At 45.9% G+C, this 18657-nt stretch overlaps 1 long non-coding RNA gene across 2 annotated transcripts in view; it reads right to left on the bottom strand.

The window, feature by feature from the left end:
- Positions 1-18657, bottom strand: part of LOC311518705 — a 60480-nt gene that overhangs the window by 12636 nt on the left and 29187 nt on the right. The window contains exon 2 of one of the 2 annotated variants that reach the window (XR_014711084.1): positions 1795-1923. This is a non-coding gene — a long non-coding RNA (uncharacterized lncRNA). Of the gene's footprint in view, positions 1-1794; positions 1944-18657 lie in introns of both variants that reach the window. The other variant, XR_014711085.1, reaches the window with a different exon arrangement.

Raw genomic sequence — 18657 nt, forward strand, 5'->3', positions numbered from 1 at the left:
AGAAGAATGAGCTACACAGGAATTGTTGTGAGTATTAACTCTTGAAGGTAAATTTACAAAAGAGGAATTTATGGTGGAAAGCTTTGCTTGAGATTAGCAACCCACATCTTTAAATCAGGGCAATGAATTTGTGTCCCATATCCTATCCTGCAGCAGCCAGGCAAACGCACAACTTCCTGGAGCCAGGAGTGAGAGAAAGACCTTATCTTCTATTCTGCTTAATTTCTGTACTATACCCAACCCTGAGATAGCTGAGTACCTAATAATCCTCCCCCACTAAAAAAATCCGCACTATCCGCAGCCCCCCCCATCCTACACATTCAATGCTTCTTAAACCCTCTTTTTTAATAGTCATGTTTTCTCTCCTCACCTGAAGAACATAACTTGTTACAAAAAGAGTAGGTTTTTAATCTCCCGGAGATGACCCAGAAAGCCTCCTGACCCAGTTATTTATATCCTTGTTGCTTTAGATAGGATTCTAATATTGCTATCTGCATTGTCCCCATCCCTGTCTAGCATTGCTAATACAGCCATACTATAGTGTGTTTGGGGATGGAGGTTCCCCATACACACAGGGTAATATGCCCAGAAGAACAAAGGCTGGCCTAACTCTGCTCCCATTGAAGCCAATGGTAGAATGCCCATTGACTTCAAATGCTGAGTGCTTTTTGAAATCTCAGCCAGGCTATAAAATGCTATTTTTGGATTTTTAAAATGAAAAACACTGTATAAATACAAGGGATTGTTATTAGAAGCAGACGTGCCTACCTTTTCTCATGGATCTGCATTTTTTCCAGAAATATTTTAATATACATCGAAACAGAAACGTTTAAATTTTGCATTGAATAAGCTTCCTTGGTTTGTTTACAACCAGTGATCCTTTGTTTTCCTGACAATTGGCCAGACTAATTTAAATGATTGGAAAGAACACATAAACATTATTTTGATTTTCTTTGAAAGATTGTGAGCACTCCAAGCAATATTTAAGAGCACTTCTGCCACTAGCTTTTAGGAGGAAGCTGATCACACTAACATGAATGGATTAGAATAGTTAAAAAAAAAATCTTTAGCTCGATCGGAAAACGAACTAAAAAGGAGAAACATCTTGAAAGAGAAAAAAAGATGGATCGGATCTGAAAAGGCCAACTGCTGCTTCTGTGATTGTAAGAGAGGCTGATTTTTCTCCCCAAGCCTGTAATTTGTCTTTTCCTTTGGCTATGGTTATGACTAAAGGGAAGACAGCCATTCAAAATGAGTTTCATCTCGGTGGATTAAATGGGCTCAAAAGGAGGCTCCATTTGTATTCATGAAAGTGTAATTCCACATGCCGCAGGGGTTTCATACATAGTACAAGGAATTGGTGTGGTCTCTGTGGATTCTCACGACCGCTCCTTGCACAAGTTTTGATTACTTCATAAAAGCAAATCCCAGTGACCCCAGAAATGACCCTGCCCAAGTAAAATGAGGCATTTATAAAATTGCACAATAAATACATCATTAAAGCAATGTGGCTGCACACAGGCTCAGTTTCTAGTTTATTGAGGGATGGTCAGATTAGCTGCTTAGATCTTGCCTGCACTCGGGAAATGTTCTGCTGTTGCTAATACCAAGTCAGCTGAGCCATGTCAGCATACTTGAAAGCTCTAGAGGAGATGGACTCTGGTGGCTAGCGCCACTTCGCACGCTACGGTGCTGATTCAGCAAGGTATTTAGGCAAATATGCAATGTTAAGCAAATGAGTACTCTCATTATTTAAAGTTAGCCACACACTTAGGCCCTGATTCAGAAACATACCGATGTTCATTAGACTTGCTCCCAGCTTGGTTAGATGGCATGCTGTGACGCTGGAGAGTCTGCACTGGCGGTTTCAATGAGTCGGGGGAACTGGGTTCCGATCAGCTATACGGAGCACAGTCAATTCTGCTGCAGTGGAATAAGAAAGCCTGGAATAAGTCCAAAAGAAGAACTTCAGCAGGGTTTGTTGGCGCCTGCATGGCCCAGCACACGCTGCCAGCGCCATTCCTGCTTCCTGGTCTCTGCTGATAACATCTGGGAGGTCGAACTGTAGTTCTGTTGGGTTTTAAGAGGGTTTCCAATGTGCAGACTGATGAGCTCCAGTCAGATGCATTTTTCTGTGGTCTGTGCATCACTTGGTCTCTTACACATGTGGGTCTCCCATGTTATAAACATCATTAACTGTGTTTAATTATCAGTACTGTTTTGTTGCATTTACATTAAAGGTCTGATCACGTGCGTTGGTTGCAATGGAAGTTTTGTGTGCAAAAGGACTTCAGGATCAGGCCTTACATTCTCTAGGGTGACCACGTGTCTGATTTTTGACTGGATCACCTGGTCAAAAAGGGATCCCAGTGGCTCCGCTCAGCACCACTGACTGGGTCGTTGACTGTCCAGTTGGCGGCACCGCACAGTACAGGTTGGCAGGCTCTCTGCCAGCCTTCATGCCACGCAGCTCCCAGGAAGCAGCTGGCATATCCCCCCTTTGGCTCCTATGCGTAGGAGCAGTCAGGGGGCTCCACACGTTACCCTCACCTCCAAGCACCACCCCAGCAGCTCCCATTGGCCAGGAACCACGGTCAGTGGGAGCTCTGGGGGTGGCACCTGTGGACAGAGCAGTGTGCAGAGCCACCTGGCCACGCCTCTATGTAGGAACCGGAGAGGCAACATGCTGCTCTTCTGGGAGCCGCCTGAGGTAAGTGCCTCATGGACCCTACACTCCTCACCCCTTCTCGCGCCCCAACCCCCTGCCCCAGCCCTGATTCCCCTCCACCACCCTCCAAACCCGTCAGTCCCAACCTGGAGCACCCTCTTACACCCCAAACCCCTCATCCCCAGCCTCACCCCAGAGTCTGCACCCCCAGCCAGAGCCCTCACACTCCCCCGCACCCCAACCCCCTGCCCCAGCCCAGAGCCCCCTCCCGCACCCTAAACCCTTCAGTCCCAGCCCAGAACATCCTCCTGCACCCCAAACTCTTATCCCCAGTCCCACCCCAGAGCCCGCAACCCCAGTCGGAGCCCTCAAATTCCCCCTGCCCCAGCCCTGATCCCCCTCCTGCCCTCTGAACCCCTTGGTCCCAGCCTGGAGAACCCTCCTACACCCCAAACCCCTCATCCCCAGCCTCATCCCAGAGTCTGCAGCCCCAGCCAGAGCCCTCACACTCCCCTGCACCCCTGCCCCAGCCCAGAGCCCCCTCCCACACTCTAAACCCTTCAGTCCCAGCCCAGAACACCCTCCTGCACCCCAAATCCCTCAGCCTCAGCCCCACATCAGAGCCTGCACCCCCAGCTGGAGCCCTCACCCTTTGCACTCCAACTGCCTGCCCCAGCCCAGAGCCTTCTCCTGCACCCTGAATCCCTCATTTCAGGCCCCACCCTGGAACCTGCACCCCCAGCCCAGAGCCCGTACCTCCTCCCACTCCCCAACCCTCTGCCTCAGCCCAGAGTCCCCTCCCATACTCCAAACCCCTCAGCTCCACCCCCCAGCCTGGAACCCCCTCCTGCACCCCAAACCCCTCATCCCTGGCCCCACCCCAGAGCCCGCATCCCCAGTTGGAGCCGTCACCCCATCTCACCTCTGAACCCAGTGCCTCAGCCTAGAGCTCCCTCCCGCACTCTGAACTCCTAATTTCTGGCCCCACCCTGGCGCCTGCACCCACAGCTGCAGCCCTCCCCCCCTCCGGTACCCCAGCCTCCTGAGCCAGCCCGGTGAAAATGAGCAAGTGAGTGAGGGTGGGGAGAGCGCGCGACAGAGGGAGGGGGGATGAAGTGAGTGTGAGGTGGGGCCCCGGAGAAGGGGTGAGGCCTGGGCGGGGCCTTGGAGGAGGGGCGGGGTAGGAGGCAGGGCAAGGCTGTTCGGTTTTGTGTGTGTAGAAAGTTGGCAACATTAGCTCATTCGCAGCCTTAATTTAAACCATTACAAAGCTGTTCCTTTTGTTGAGGATCACCAGTATGAAAGTTCAATACTGGACGAAGCCACTGAGTGAGAAATGACAGTTAGTTGAATTACTTGACTCTAAAGGAAGAGAGATAAGATAAATAATGCACAGTAAGCACGAGCCAAGATACCACTTTTCATGCCTTAACAATAACTTCTCGGCAAACACTCTCATTTTGAAGATTTCCAGAGTCGCTTGTATTTTGTAGAGGATTTTCAGACTCTTACAGGATGCAGAAAGCTGTAAAATGTTGGCTGTGTAACTCTGTGACTAGGCCCTGGAGTGGGGCAGGGGGCTGTTCCTGGCTCTTTTCTTGACTCTGTGCATTTGACTGGGGACCAGTCAGGTAAACTTTGTGACTCAGTGATAAATTGTTTTCCTTCTGTAAAATGCCTTGAAATCTATGGATGAAAAGTGTAAAGCTGGTAAAAAAAACTATAAAGATTTTTCCGGGAAAAAAATCAGACAATTGTGATGCTTGTCATGTGGATTTTGAAAAGGAACAGGTTTTTTTGGAAAATTTTTGATTTTGAAAATGTGAAGGGTTTGGGTTTTCCCCTCCATTATTATTTTTTCCCATCCCTCCCTTTTCCCGTTTCTATTTTGCCACTGGAAAAAAAAATGAAAAAAAATTTATTCGGGGCTCTGCAAAAAATGAAAATTTAAAAGAAATCAAAAGAAATCACTTTAATTTTAAAAATAATTTAAAAAAGTTAGTTTGAAAAAATTTGACCAGCTCAAGAGGACTATTTTTATTATTGATTAATTACAGTGATATCTGATGAAACTACTGGACAGGTTGGATACAGATTTGAACTGTAGGATGAGGTCAACGTTTTTGCTTTGTCTAAGTGAATTGAAACATAGAAGCATGAAGTACCTGAGCTAAAATTCCCATGAGGCACAATGGAAGGTCAGGCGGATGCAGTTCAATGTCGACATGAACTGAAATGAAATGTTTTTGCATTTCCAAATAGATTTTTTTAAAAACTTTCTGTGAAAAATGGTGGTATTTTTGACTCCTCCCCCTTTGCTCCCCGTTTTTGGGAGGAAAACGAATGTTGAACAATTGGAATTTCAACCCAGGATGGAAATTCCAATTCTGAGCAGCTCTTGTACAAAGACATAAGGTGCCATTTTTGTGTCCCGTTGGGTTGCGTGTGGGGGAACAGCAGCCTGCACAAGGCTGTTATGGGCTCTCTCCACAGCAGAGTGGGCAGAAAAGGGGAATAGACAGAGCCTTGCCTGTACCATCTTCCTTGCAATGCACCGGCCAGCACAGAGGGCTAAGCTGTGCCCACTATAGTGCTGGCATGCAGCTAGCTCGGGCCACATTACAGCTTATTTTTCAGTCTGCTCCTGGGACAGTGCAACTGTGCACTGCCCTTCACTCATGCCCCTCCACAGCCTATGCAACCTTGCTTGCTGTGAGCTTCTCATTTTCTTTAGCCTTTGCAATCCTCTCAGAGGAAAGTACAAACCAGTTTTTACCAGCACATGGAAAAATTTCAAAATTTCTCTATAAAACAGTTTTCCACCAACTTTAGCCTATGACTTGCTCATCACCCACCTTTGCTCTGGTTGCTCCAGAGGCACCGACTTGTGAGTTGCCAGAGGGTGTTCGATCCCCACCCTGCCTCTTCCCACCCCTGCTCCACCCTTCCCTGCCTCTTCCCGTTCCTACCCCGTTCCACCCCTTCCCCGCCTCTTCCTGCCCCTGCCCCTCCCCCGCCCCACCAGTGCCTCCTGGACGCCTCTGAACAGCTGATCATGGTGGGCAGGAGGCGCTGGGAGGGAGGGGGAGAAGCTGATCGGTGGGGCTGCTGGTGGGTGCTGAGAGCGCCTATGGATTGCCCTGTTTCCTATATTGCTTCTTCCCATCCAAACACAACCTAGAAAGTGATCTCAGGGGTTGAGGGGCCCACTCCTGGCCCTCTGGACTTCCCTATCTCCACGGCATTGGCCAGAAAGTTTCTCTAAAGTTCCAGCTGCCAGAAGCTGGCATTAGACAAAATAGGGTATGGATCACTCAAAATTGCCCTATACTGTTCATTCCCTCTAAAGCATCTGACACTGACCACTGTCAGGGACAGGATACTGGGCTAGATGGACCATTGGTCTGACCCAGTGTGGCCGTTCTTATATTCTTACAATAAAAATTAGGACCAGATCCTGAGAGCTGCTGCACCTCCTATTGAACTCAATGCTGAGGAAATAAAAGAGAAATTCTGAGTAGCTAAATCTTTCTGCTATAAGAATCATTACTAGGATAAATATCTGTCACTCTTCTCAGTCAGGAAAAGTACAATGACCCTCTTATGCCATTAGCTACAAAGTAGGGTGAACATATTTCCTTAAACTGAAAACAGGCCACTGGGTAAGTGCTCAGGGGAGTTTACTTACTGTATGCAAAAAAGATAAGGCAGTTTCATATATTTTATCTATATGCTCATATTTTTTTTTAGTTTCACATATTTTACTCACAATTCACTAGTTACTGGTATTGCTCCTTGTCTGCTGCTGTTCTTCAGGGTGTGAAGCTACACAGGACTGCCCAAGCCCGGTTAGGTGTTGCTGCTGGCCCGAGCGCCACTGCATGGGGCAGGCATGAGCTGCCTGGCATGGCTGCTGGCACGAGCTCTGCCTAGGGGGGCTGGTCCGAGCTGCCTGACATCACCACTTGCCCCACCCCCCTCCCAAAACATTCCTCTGTGCCTGCCCCACAATTTGAAAACTTCTAGTTTATGATGTTGAGGTAAGCCACCACTTAATTGATCTAAATGCTTTTTAATTTTTTACTGTATCCTGGACGGTCTGAATAACAACATAAAAAAAGATTTTCTTACGAGTAGACTAGTCTATTCTGAATAGCATACAAGTCATCATTTGGCAAGAGCAAACGGGACAAATGCCCGGTTTTGCCAAAAAAACATGGCATCTGGGACAGAACTTAAAAAGGGGACTGTCCCAGCCAAAATGAGACGTATGGCCACCCTACTACAAAATCACTTTTAAATAAAGGTTCAAGCCAGATGTTAAAAGCCCATTTGTAACCCTCCTTTGAAAGTAACTTTTGCCACAAAGAAATACTGCAAAAGATCTAGTTTGTGACTAAATTGCCTTTTAATGTAATTGTGAATATTTCAACAGCAAGTATTTATTTCTAATAAAACCAAAAGCTTCTTTCTTTAGAATTAAGCTAGTTTCTTAACCTTTTGTGTAATGGAGATCCATAATTTTTTTTTCTTCTGACATCACTCAAATTGTTGTCATGAAAATTACTCCACAGAAAATGGTTGTGAGAAAATAACCTCTTGAGGAAGATTGCTGCTTGAAAAGCATATATTAATTCTAATAATTTGATCAAAAGCATAAAGTGCTCAATCTAAGAAGCTATGCAAGTATAATAATTCAATTCAAGAGCCTGGTCTTTCTCTGCTGTTCATATCTGCTACACTATTGTTAGAAATCTATTAATAATTAATCTGCTAGTATAGTTTTCCAGGACATGACCCAGTTGGCCAGTGAAAGCACTTTGCAAAGGAGACATTGATGCGTTTGCTGTCTAGTGAAATCTCACCTTTGCTTTTTCACTTGATGATAAAACCAGTTTTCATTGGATATAATGTTCTTCATCATGTCCTTTCTTAAATTGCTGAGGTGTTTCTGCTTAATGGGCTGTTTAATGAAGTGGCTTCACTTCTGCAATGGGTGAGTTATCTACATGGGACTGATCTGGACCTCACTAAAGTAAATGGGAGTCTTTCCATTAACTTCAATGTATTTTAGATCAGGCCCCATATTTCCAGGAGGAAATCTTTGTTTGCACAGAATTGAGAATAGATATATTGTTGAAAAAGTTTTCATTTTTAAAGTATGGAAATCTAGAGTAAAGGTTAAAGGAAGAAAAACCTGGACATTATAGAACAAAACAAATACCCGACAGTCTGGAAAGGTTTTAATTTAACTTTTGCCCTGCTCACGTCCTCTTGTTTAATCTTTTACTAAAGGTTGGGACATGAAAGAAAATTTCAGTCTTCTGTAACTATATATGTAACTATCATGGTATGTTGGGCTCTTCATAGTATAGATAAATAGGGACTATGTTATCATTTAACTTATTTGTCCTTCAGTTTACCCATCTGTAAAATGGGTTTACTGTTACTTAACCCCTGTCTAGTTTTTAATGCCATGCTCATCATCCTAATAGCTGAACACTTATACAGTGGCTTTCATCCAAGAGAGTCTGCGTGCTATACACACAGTAAATCTCTGAATACCCAGGAGAGATTTGTAATTATTCTGCTAATTTCTAAGATGAACATAGTGAGACATAGAGCTGTTAAGGGACTTTCCCATAGTTACATAGATAGTCACTGACAGAGCTGGGACTAGAACCCAGGATAGCAAATCCCAGTTCCCTGCTCTGACTCACTCCCTTAATGAATTGTAAAATGCTTTGAGGTCTCCGGGTGATTCACACTATATAAATGTGAAGTGCTGTACAAATAGGAAAGCTATGACAACTAATAAATTGGAGGAGAAGGTGGGGGAAAGACAAATACAGCTAGAAAAAAACATGAAATATAGAATGAAAAATAAGCTTGATGTACCCTGGGAGAGCAGTATTAACTGGAGAGACCTGAATGCATATTTATAATGTATGCTCCAGACAGAGACAGAAATGATTATTCCTTGAAGGAATGATAGTGGGGAACCAGTCTAAAAATAACAGAATATCAGAGTTATTAGACCACTGTTTATCTGGCTTTAGGACTGAAAAGTGTGGACTTTTACATAAACTGGCGATCAGATTTACAGGGAGAGAAGCTGGAGAATTAGGAAGTCTGCAGATAAATCCTTTGAAGATTTAGAGCCTCTTGGTATTGACAAGGCATTAAGTGCAGACAACATCCGTCCAAGAGTGCAAAAGGAAGTGGGGGGAGGTAACGGGAGAAGCCTTGGCAGAATTTTCCAAGGTCAGACGCTTCAGAAGAGAATCATTACACTGATGTGGGGATAGGACAGTATTAGCTTAAGCAAATAAATAGTACTAAATGAAAGGCCCAGGAGCGTAACAGCCGCAGCTTCTAAGTCCATTTGATATTAACTGTGAGGGAAGTTTTAAAGGAACAAATTAGGAAGGGTACGAAACAATTTCTAATTGAGAATAAGGAGAGAGTAGATCCAAGTATTTGTTAAAACAAGTGGCCTTCATTCAGCAAAGCACCTGTATTCAGGACAGGATTTAGGCACATTCTGAAGTCCCATTAAAGTCAATGGAATATTTGCACATGTTTAAAGTTAAGCACGTAGTTAAGTGCTTTCCCAAATCAGGGCCAGTGATAGTTACAAATTTAGCCCTTTCATGAACCAATCCTGATTTCAGTGAATGAATTCATTATTGATATGTAATCACCAAATAGTTTCATTTAATGTTCTACCTCAGTGGTTCCCAAACTGGGGATCATAAACCCCTGGGGGTTCGTGAAATGTTACAGGGTGTTCTCAGGGAAAAATTCCCTAATGGCGGACAGAGATGTCTCTTGGGACCCCAGAGAGCATGGGGCCAGCAGCCCGGAGCCCCTGGACTTCCAAGAGCTAAGCATATCAAAGCAAGCATATCTATCACACTGAGGAGATTTAAACTTCAAGACTCCTTATAAGAAATGGAAAGGGAGGTGGATATTTTTTGCTGTTTTTAAAATTAAATAGGCAACTAGTATTGTTTTTAAAATTATCATGAAGAACAAGTTTAAGCTTTGTTGTAATGTGAGTTGTTTGCCTGGACTGCTCAAGACCTGAATGCTTGTGTAAGAGGAACGCTTTGAGTTGGCTTCTTAAATTCCTTCATGCTGTTTCACATCTGATACTCCTTGATGAACCATAGGAGCATTGTCTTATAACAGGCTTATTCAAAGTGATACAAGCTACGAAAGTGAGATCTTGGAAGAGTGTTGCTTCCGTTTTCATAATGTAATAAAAATACTGTAATGATTAATAATAAATAGTGTGTAATAAGCATGTCATAAAAACAAATTTTATATTTCCAAGATCACTGCTTTATGATTTATACTCAGGTAAAGGAGAAAATGCCTGGTAATATTCATTTTTAGGAGGGGGTTCGTGAGACTTGACATTTTAGTGAAAGGAGTTCACAGGTTGTTAAACTTTGGGAACCACTGTTCTACCTATAGGTGGTTCTCATTCTGATGATTTTGTTATTCATGTTAGGTGATTGGTCCCCTAACCATATGTTGTTGTTCCAGCTCCCTGACAGGATGATTGAAACTTTTTCAATGCAAGGAAAACAAATAATGAACTTTCCTAATGAATTTCGGATGAATAATTTGTACTAAAATTGTAAAATTGCTTGGACTCGTAAATACTCAGTAGTCCTATGAATAACAAATAAAATATCCCCAGGAGTCACAGGGATCCAAACTGAGCATTTTTATTCACAAATTTGTTTTTCTACTCAACCAGCCCTAATAAAAAGGATCATTTCAGAAAAGGAAGTACAGGCATCCCTGACAAGCTGGTACATTTTTGTGTATGTGTGTGGTTTTTTTTTCTTTTTAAGATACAACCATTGTAAAAGAGTGGCTTTGATTTTCAGAAAGCATTTGCCTTGAATTCATTAATAATTGAAATGCAGCAACTATGGAAAGGGGAGACGACTGGAGCATAACCGGCCATAGATAAGAAGACTATATTTAAGCTAAAAGAAAAGGAGCACTTGTGGCACCTTAGAGACTAACAAATTTACTAACAAATACATTGCAGTGTAGACATATCCATAAACTCCTCAAATGTTGGGAATCCTGCTTTTAGTATAGTACTAAGTATATTATGCAGCTGAGAGGCCATAATTCAGTAAGACACTTTGGGTATGTCTACACTGCAATTAGACATCCGTGGCCAACTCGTGCCAGCTGATTCTGGCTAAGGAGCTCGGAATAAAGGGCTGTTTAATTGTGGTGTAGATGTCTGGGCTCAGGCTGGACCCCGGGATCTAGAACCCTGCTAGGTGGGAGGACTCCAGAGCTTGGGCTGCAGCCCAAGCCCAAAAGTCTACACAGCCCCATAGCCTGAACCCCTGTGACCCAAGGTGCCTGGGGTAGCCTACACTATAAATGCCAAGGTCAGGGCATGCTGCAAAAGGGAGAGAGATATTCCCAAGACTGGTGGCTAACACTGAAGTTAATCTCCCCAACCAGTCACAAACTGTGCTCCTGATCCCCAACACTGGTTATCAAGAACCAAAAAAAGAAATCACACAGCCCCCTTTATTGCATTCCAGTTCTCTGGCTCCTAATCAGCACCTAGGTGCAGTAAGGTGAGGAGTTATTTTAAATATCTGCTCACTATACAAAATGTTTTTCTGACCCCCAAAGGGCCAATCCCATTGCCAGGTCAATTTTAGGTTGGATCTTACCCAAAATACCACGCTGGCAACCAATCCTTTAGCATTTAAAACTAAAGGTTTATTATAAAGAAAAAAGAAAGAAAAAAATAGAGAGTTAAATGGTAAATCAGTCATAAACATACAAAGACTTCAAAGTACATATCTCAGGTTCTTAGCAGTACAGGTGAGTTTGCAGGCTTGAACGTCCTTCTGGAACACATCCATTGGATGGGTCGTTCAGTCCTTTATTCAGAGCTTCAGTTTGCAAAAAAGGTAAGAAGCAGGATTGAAGACAAGATGGAGATGATGCAGCTGCCTTTTATCATCTTTTGCCATGTGGCTGGTACTTCCTTTGTTCCAAACACAAACTCATAGCACATGGCATTGAAAGGCCTTAGAGTCTCACCATAGGCATGCCTTACTGAGTCATAAGGGGTAGTCCCTGGCCCTTTTATGAATTCATTGTACTGTTGATGTCCCTTGGTGAGCCATCAACTAGGTCTAGTGCTGATGCCAATCTGTCTGGGGGATGTCACCCAGAAACACAGCACAAGTTTGGAAATACAGATATAGCAGACATATCTATAACTCATAATACAAAGGTGATACAAACATATAAACAAGATTATTATACTTGGCAAATTATAACATTTTCACAGATACTTTACACAGCATATCTGGCACAACTCACTGCAATTTTACAATATTTGTATTCATAATATCCTAAAGTGTCCCCCAGAATCCATATAGCGTCACAGCCCCTTAGCCCAAGTCAGCTGGCATGGGCTAGCCCTGGGTGTCTAATTACAGTGTAGACATGCCCTTAAGACATACCCTGACAGAACTAGGAGTAATGGCCTCAAGTTGCAGTGGGGGAGGTTTATGCTGGATATTAGGAACACTATTTCACTAGGTGGATGGTGAAGCACTGGAATGGGTTACCTAGGGGGGTGTGGAATCTCCTTCCTTAGAGATTTTTAAGGTCAGGCTTGACAAAGCCCTGGCTGGGATGATTTAGTTGGGGATTGGTCCTGCTTTGAGCAGGGGTTGGACTAGATGACCTCCTGAGGTCCCTTCCAACCTTGATATTCTATTCTATGATTAAGCATATCTGTAACTTCAAGTATGTGTGTTAGTCCCTGTGAATTCGAAGTTAGGTAAATGCCTACGTATGTTGCTGAATTGCGGCCATAATGGGGAAATATGGAAAATCCAAATAAGTTGCATAAAATACTTTCAATGCAAAATGCAAAATATAAAATCTACCCAGAGATGTCACAAAGAAATTCTGAACTGAGGTTGCTGTAGGGTCCTAGTGAGCCAAAGTTATCTGTTGGTTAGAGAAGGGCATTAGGACTTATGACAGATGGGTTCTATCCCTAATTTGTTATTGTCTCACTGTGTGGTCTGTATAGGGTGACCAGATAGCAAGTGTGAAAAATCGGGATGGGGGTGGGGGGCAATAGGCACCTATATAAGAAAAAGGCCCAAATATCGGGACTGTCCCTATAAAATCGGAACATCTGGTCACCCTAGGCGTGTGCTAGTAGCTTAACTTCTCTGTGTCTTTCTTTATTCTTTCTTTACTTCTGTAAAATGGGTTTGGCTAGATCCATAGTTCCTAAATGTCAGAGGTGCAGTATAGACTGAAAGGCTTAAATAGCTTTCTCAGGATCTCTTAAAGGATTTTAAACTTTTCATCAGGCTATTCCCAACAGGCTGTTAAATCCTTGATGAACTTAAAAAGCTCAAGAAGTGAATAGTGTAAAAAGCCTTTTTTTCCTTTACTATCTTTCTTCTATCTATCTATCAAAACCAGATTAGCTGTTCAATATTACAAGCTTCAGAGATCTTTCTCCTTTCATGTAACCAATGGAGGAAAAGTAACCTAACAACTTTAACATTTAATTCAGCTAATAAATTCTGTAAAGAAAAATAAATAAAATTGGCACTTTGCTTTTGAAAGCATTGTGTTCTTTTTAAATAACCTATTTCTGGTTACTTAAGAAAAAGATATGCACTCAGAAGCATGCTGGAATCTGGAAACAAACTTTGCTTTTGAAAGCATTGTGTTCTTTTCTGCAAACATTTTACAAGCTTGGAAGCAACTCTTTCTCCTTATCAGGCCCATCGACCGAAGGTGGGTGGGGAAAAAGGGGACAATTGCCCAGGGGTGATTTAAAAGGGCCCAGGGGTCCCCAGTGGCTGCCACCTCCAGCAGCGCAGTGGAGCTAAGGCAGGCTTCCTGCCCACTCTCACTCCACGCCACTCCCAGAAGTGGCCAGAACAGCCCTACAGCCCCTTGAGGAGGAAGGGGGTCTCCGCACACTGCCCCTGCCCTGAGCGTCGACTTCGCTGCTCCTATTGGCCGGGAACTGCGGCCAATGGGAGCTGCGGGGGCAGTGCCTGTGGGCAGTGGCACGCGGAGACCCCCTGGGTCCCCTGCCTAGGAACCGCTGCCAGAGGGTCACTTTTGGGAGCCGCCCGAGGTAAGCACTGGCCCCCAGCCCCACTTCTACACCCAACCCCCCTGCCCCAGCCTAGAGCCCGCACCCAGACTCCCTCCCAGAGCCTGCACCCCAAAACCTCTCCTGCACCCAAACTCCCTCCCAAAGCCCACACCCCTTCTGCACCCAAACTCCTTCCCAGAGCCTGTACCCTGTCCTGCACCCAAATTCCCTCCCAGAGCCCGCATCCTCCACCCCCTCCCACACCCAAACTCCCTCCCAGAGCCTGCATCCCAAACCCCCTCATGCACTCAAACTCCCTCCCAGAGCCCACACCCCCTCCCACATCCAAACTCCCTCCCAGAGCCTGCACCCTGAACCCCCTCCCCGCACCCAAATTCCCTCCGAGAGCCTGCACCCTGAACCACCTGTGCACTCAAACTATCTCCCATAGCCCGCACCCCCTCTCGTACCCAAACTCCCTCCTGGAGCCTGCACCCTGCACTCCCTCCCGCACCCAAACTTTCTCCGAAAGCCCGCACCCCCTCCTGCTCCCAAACTCCCTCCCAGAGCTTGCAACCCACACCCCCGCCCACACCCAAACTCCTTCCCAGAGGCCGCACCCCACACCCCTGCCCGCACCCCAGCCCCCGGCCGCAGCCTGGTGAAAATGAGTGAAGGTGGGGGAGAGCGATGGACAGAGGGAGCGGGGATGGAGTGAGAAGGGGCGGGATGGGGTGGGGCCTCAGGGAAGGGGCGGGGCAGGGGGGCGGGGCAAGGATCTTTGGGTTTGCGCAATTAGATAGTTGGCAACCCTGCCAGGTGGGGTATGTGGAAGCCCTGGCCCTGCTAGAAGAGTGCACCAGGCAGCGCAGCCAGCACAGATGCAGCATCTGCAGGTGCGGCTTGTGCATGTCGGGGGGCCCATTGGCTGTTCTGCCCTGGGGCCTGAAATAGCTGTCGGCGGGCCTCTTCCTTATTAGAGGCCTGATCCCGAGTGATGAGGAGTATCCGCCTCTCCCACTGCTGTCAATGATGTCACGATTTGTGCATTTAAAAAGTGGGGGGAAGGGTGTAAGTATCAAATATCTTTAAGCTGACCTCATGAAGCAAGCATTCTGTTGGGAGGGCAAAACTACTGCAAACGAGCCTAATTGCATAGCGTATAGGGGGAAAGGGAGAAAGCTAGCCAAAAAAGGGCATTTCAAGGGAAAAAAAACCCTAACACCATTAATTAGATGCACACCGTTTGGCAAGTGGATAAATTGTGACTCCAGAGTATTCCTTGATAGCGTATGCGGCGTTTTACCCAGTCCTGCCTGTTGCTAGGGAACGTTTGCCATTGGCCATGAAACAGCTGTAACGAATGGGCCGAGCACAACTATAGAGAAGCAGGCAGGGCAAGGTCAGAGAAGAGGGGGCGAGGACAAACAGAAACAGTGGCAGAGATGCGCGGCTGGGGAACAGGAAAGGTCCTTTAGTCATATGGTTCGCTAACCTGTGTAGCCAGCAGAGGGCAGGCAGTATCCATAAGGTAAAATAAGTAATGCAGGGGCAAGGGTGACCGTACCAATTACGTGTTACAAGAGTACAGAAGGCTCACTAGGTATCGACAGAAATAGGGTTCACCACCCCCAGTGGAACTAAGGCATGCCTGTGATTTGAGCATATGCTCGCACTCACACAGTTGCGGAACATAAATAGTTGTTATCAGGGCCGTCCCTACCCATACGCAAAGCATGCAGCTGCGTAGGGCACCAGGAAATTTGGGGCACCACATTTCCTGGTGCCCTACGCAGCTGTGTGCTACTCCAGCCCCCACTCCACCTCTTCCTCATGGCTCCCACCCCTGCTCTGCCCCAGCGCCCCCTCTTCCCACCTGCTCCACCCCACTCCACCCCTTCCCCAAAGCCCCTGCCCCTGCTCTGCCCCCGCCCCACCTCTTCTCACCCTTGCTCCGCCCCAGCCCCTCCCCCACTCCAGCCAGCCCTTCCCTTGAGGACTACAGCAGGGGTTGGGCTTCCTTCACTCACCGGCGGCGGTAAGTAGAGCAACCCGGCCCCAGCCTGCTCCGCTCCCCTGGCTCCCAGGCACGCCGCCAGCGAGTGCTGGTGGGGTGATTTCCCCCCTGCCCTCCAAGCCTGGGAGCCAGGGGTGCAGAGCAGGCTGGGGCCGGGTCACTCCACTTTCCGCAGGAAGTGGCCAGCCCCCCTGCAGAGGCTTGGGGCCAGCCCCCCCCCGCCCACGGAGGCCTGGGGGGGCTGCGTAGGGCACCAAAATGGCTAGGGACTGCCCTGGTTGTTATGTTTGTTTAGCTCACAATGGCTCCCACTTGTTTTTCTGGGTGGCTGTTCCCATACCCATTGCAGTTGGTATGTACAAAGTTACCACCATTGTGCAAATAGCAACACACATGGTTCTAGGGGGTATTTCACTACCCACTGCAGCTGATGGCACTCCACTCCAAATGAGGCTTCATTCGAATTTCTTACTATAGATAGAATATAGTCTGCCGTAGTTGGATAATGGCGGGTTACATAAGGAAAGGCAGAGACACAGTGATCAAATGTAAATTATCCAACATAATACACAGACACATTTTTGAGTGATTAAAGGTCATTGCCTCGTGGACAACTCGCTGCTTCAGCAGCCTTCTGCAGAAGCAAATACATAGTTTGGCATTATTTGCTGGCAGCACACTCCAATTTAGTTTTTGCTTCATCTCGTCGTGCATGGTTCCCTTTTGATCTAGAACAAGCAGCATATCACTTTCAGATACCGGTAACGCCAAGTTAAACTGGTTGCAATAGTGGCAGGCACCACTGGAATTCATATTTGTGATGGTTTTAGCGAATGGGTTAACTATTTAAGCTTAGCCCTTTCTTTGACTTACAAAACGCTTGTCTCGGTCAAGTTACAGTCACAAAAGTAGTTAAATGACTAAGGACCTGTTCTCAGTGGTAACTGATGACAGAACAAGGAGCAATGGTCTCAAGTTGCAGTGGGGGAGGTTTAGGTTGGATATTAGGAAAAACTTTTTCACTAGGATGGTGGTGAAACACTGGAATGCGTTACCTAGGAAGGTGGCGGAATCTCCTTCCTTAGATATTTTTAAAGTCAGGCTTGACAAAGTTCTGGCTGGGATGATTTAGTTGGGGATTGGTCCTGCTTTGAGCAGGGGGTTGGACTAGATGACCTCCTGAGGTCCCTTCCAACCCTGATATTCTATGATTCTATGTTTGTATGACCTAACGTCATCTTAGAATTTGGCCACGTAGCTAGAGGCATTGAACCAAACTCACTGAAATGGATCCCAGGGTGATTTGTGCTGTGGGACAGCAGGCAGTACCGGAGGTGTTGAGGGCCTGGCAGGCCAAGACTCTCTGTTAGAGGAATAGATTAGTTCTGCATCAAGCTAACCATGAGCACAGGAAGCGTAATAACCTGCCTTAGGGATCAATCCTGTGCAGTTCTATTTGTCAGACATAGCATGTGCCTTAGCTGACAGCTACCGGAGACATTAAACCAGGGGCCTGTTTCTAGGTAACAAAGTAAGCTCTTGCTCAAAATGAAGCACAGTTTAAGAATTGATGAAAATGAAGCACAGTTTAGCTCCCAGAGAACACTCTTTGCCAGCTCGATAGTAGGCTGTGCCTTGGCCAGTTATTTGTTGAGGTCTCTTTGTGAAGCGTTGCCATAGTTATCATACAGATAAACAAGGAACGTGCTCCTTTGTCCCAGCTTAAGTGGAACAGACTTCTGGAGCAAAGTCTGCCAGGATACAGCTGGAAAGACGCATGAAGCTCACTTGCAGCTGCCGTGACTTTAACATTGTCACTGTGTGTGCCTGGAGCCACCAAAATTAGCTGAGGAAGAGGGGATTGATTGAAATAAATATTTTTAAAACAAACCCACCCCCAAAGCAATGGCAGGAGATTTCTGGTGGGGATTAAATAACAAGCAAAGTCTGTAACTTTAAACTAGAAAGCATTAGCCTTAGAACTAAATGACATCCAAAACTGTTGTAAAAGGCCTGTTCCTGTTCCCGGGGAAGTCAATGGGAGTTTTGCCAGTGAGTCCTTTATGATGTTTTGGGGGGTACCCAGGATCTGCCTGAAGCATGAGAGAGTCTTGCTAATGTCAACTCCTTAACCCCACCAGCCTTTCAGCCACTCAAGCACTCTCCTCCAGGCAGCGCCAGCCTGTGTTTGCCTTGCAGGTTAACAAGAGGTGCACTCCAGCCCCTAAGTCCCCTGGAAGCATTCCCCTGTGATATCAGCCCCTGACACTGGCTACTCACAGGAAGCCCAGAACTTCTGCCCCCAAATGAGCAGTGTACCGCAATTTACCAGTTTTATCTTTAACTGCTGCCCCTGTAAAATCACACAACGCTTGTGAGCACTTATAATAAAACAAAGGTAGGTTTATTTAAGAAAGAATGTAGAGAGAGTGGTGGAAACAAATGGTTACAATACAAAGCCATGAATCTGGGTCTACACCCATTAACAGTCACTTTTCCTATCTAACAAAGTAGGTTTTCCCCCCCAGAGAAGTCTGTGGCAGAGCTGGCTGGCTAGATAGGAATCAGGATCCAATTTTTCATGAGAACATCTGCACACGCTCCAGATGTCTCCTCAGTGAAAGGCTACAGGGTGCCTCTCCTCTTCCATGTTATACTGAAACTGTCTTTTGTCTTTTTCATAGGCAGGGTGATTCTCTATCTGTTGTAATGTTCCTTTTTAAACCTCCACATTATTTTTATTGTTTGCAGTTGTTGCTGATGGTTTGGTTTGATTGAAAGTTTTGGGATGGACAAACTCTAGACAATTGAGCCTTGCATTATATCACT

The sequence above is a fragment of the Lepidochelys olivacea genome (genome assembly GCF_965140295.1).
Source record: "Lepidochelys olivacea isolate rLepOli2 genome assembly, chromosome: 3".
Taxonomy (NCBI): domain Eukaryota; kingdom Metazoa; phylum Chordata; order Testudines; family Cheloniidae; genus Lepidochelys; species Lepidochelys olivacea.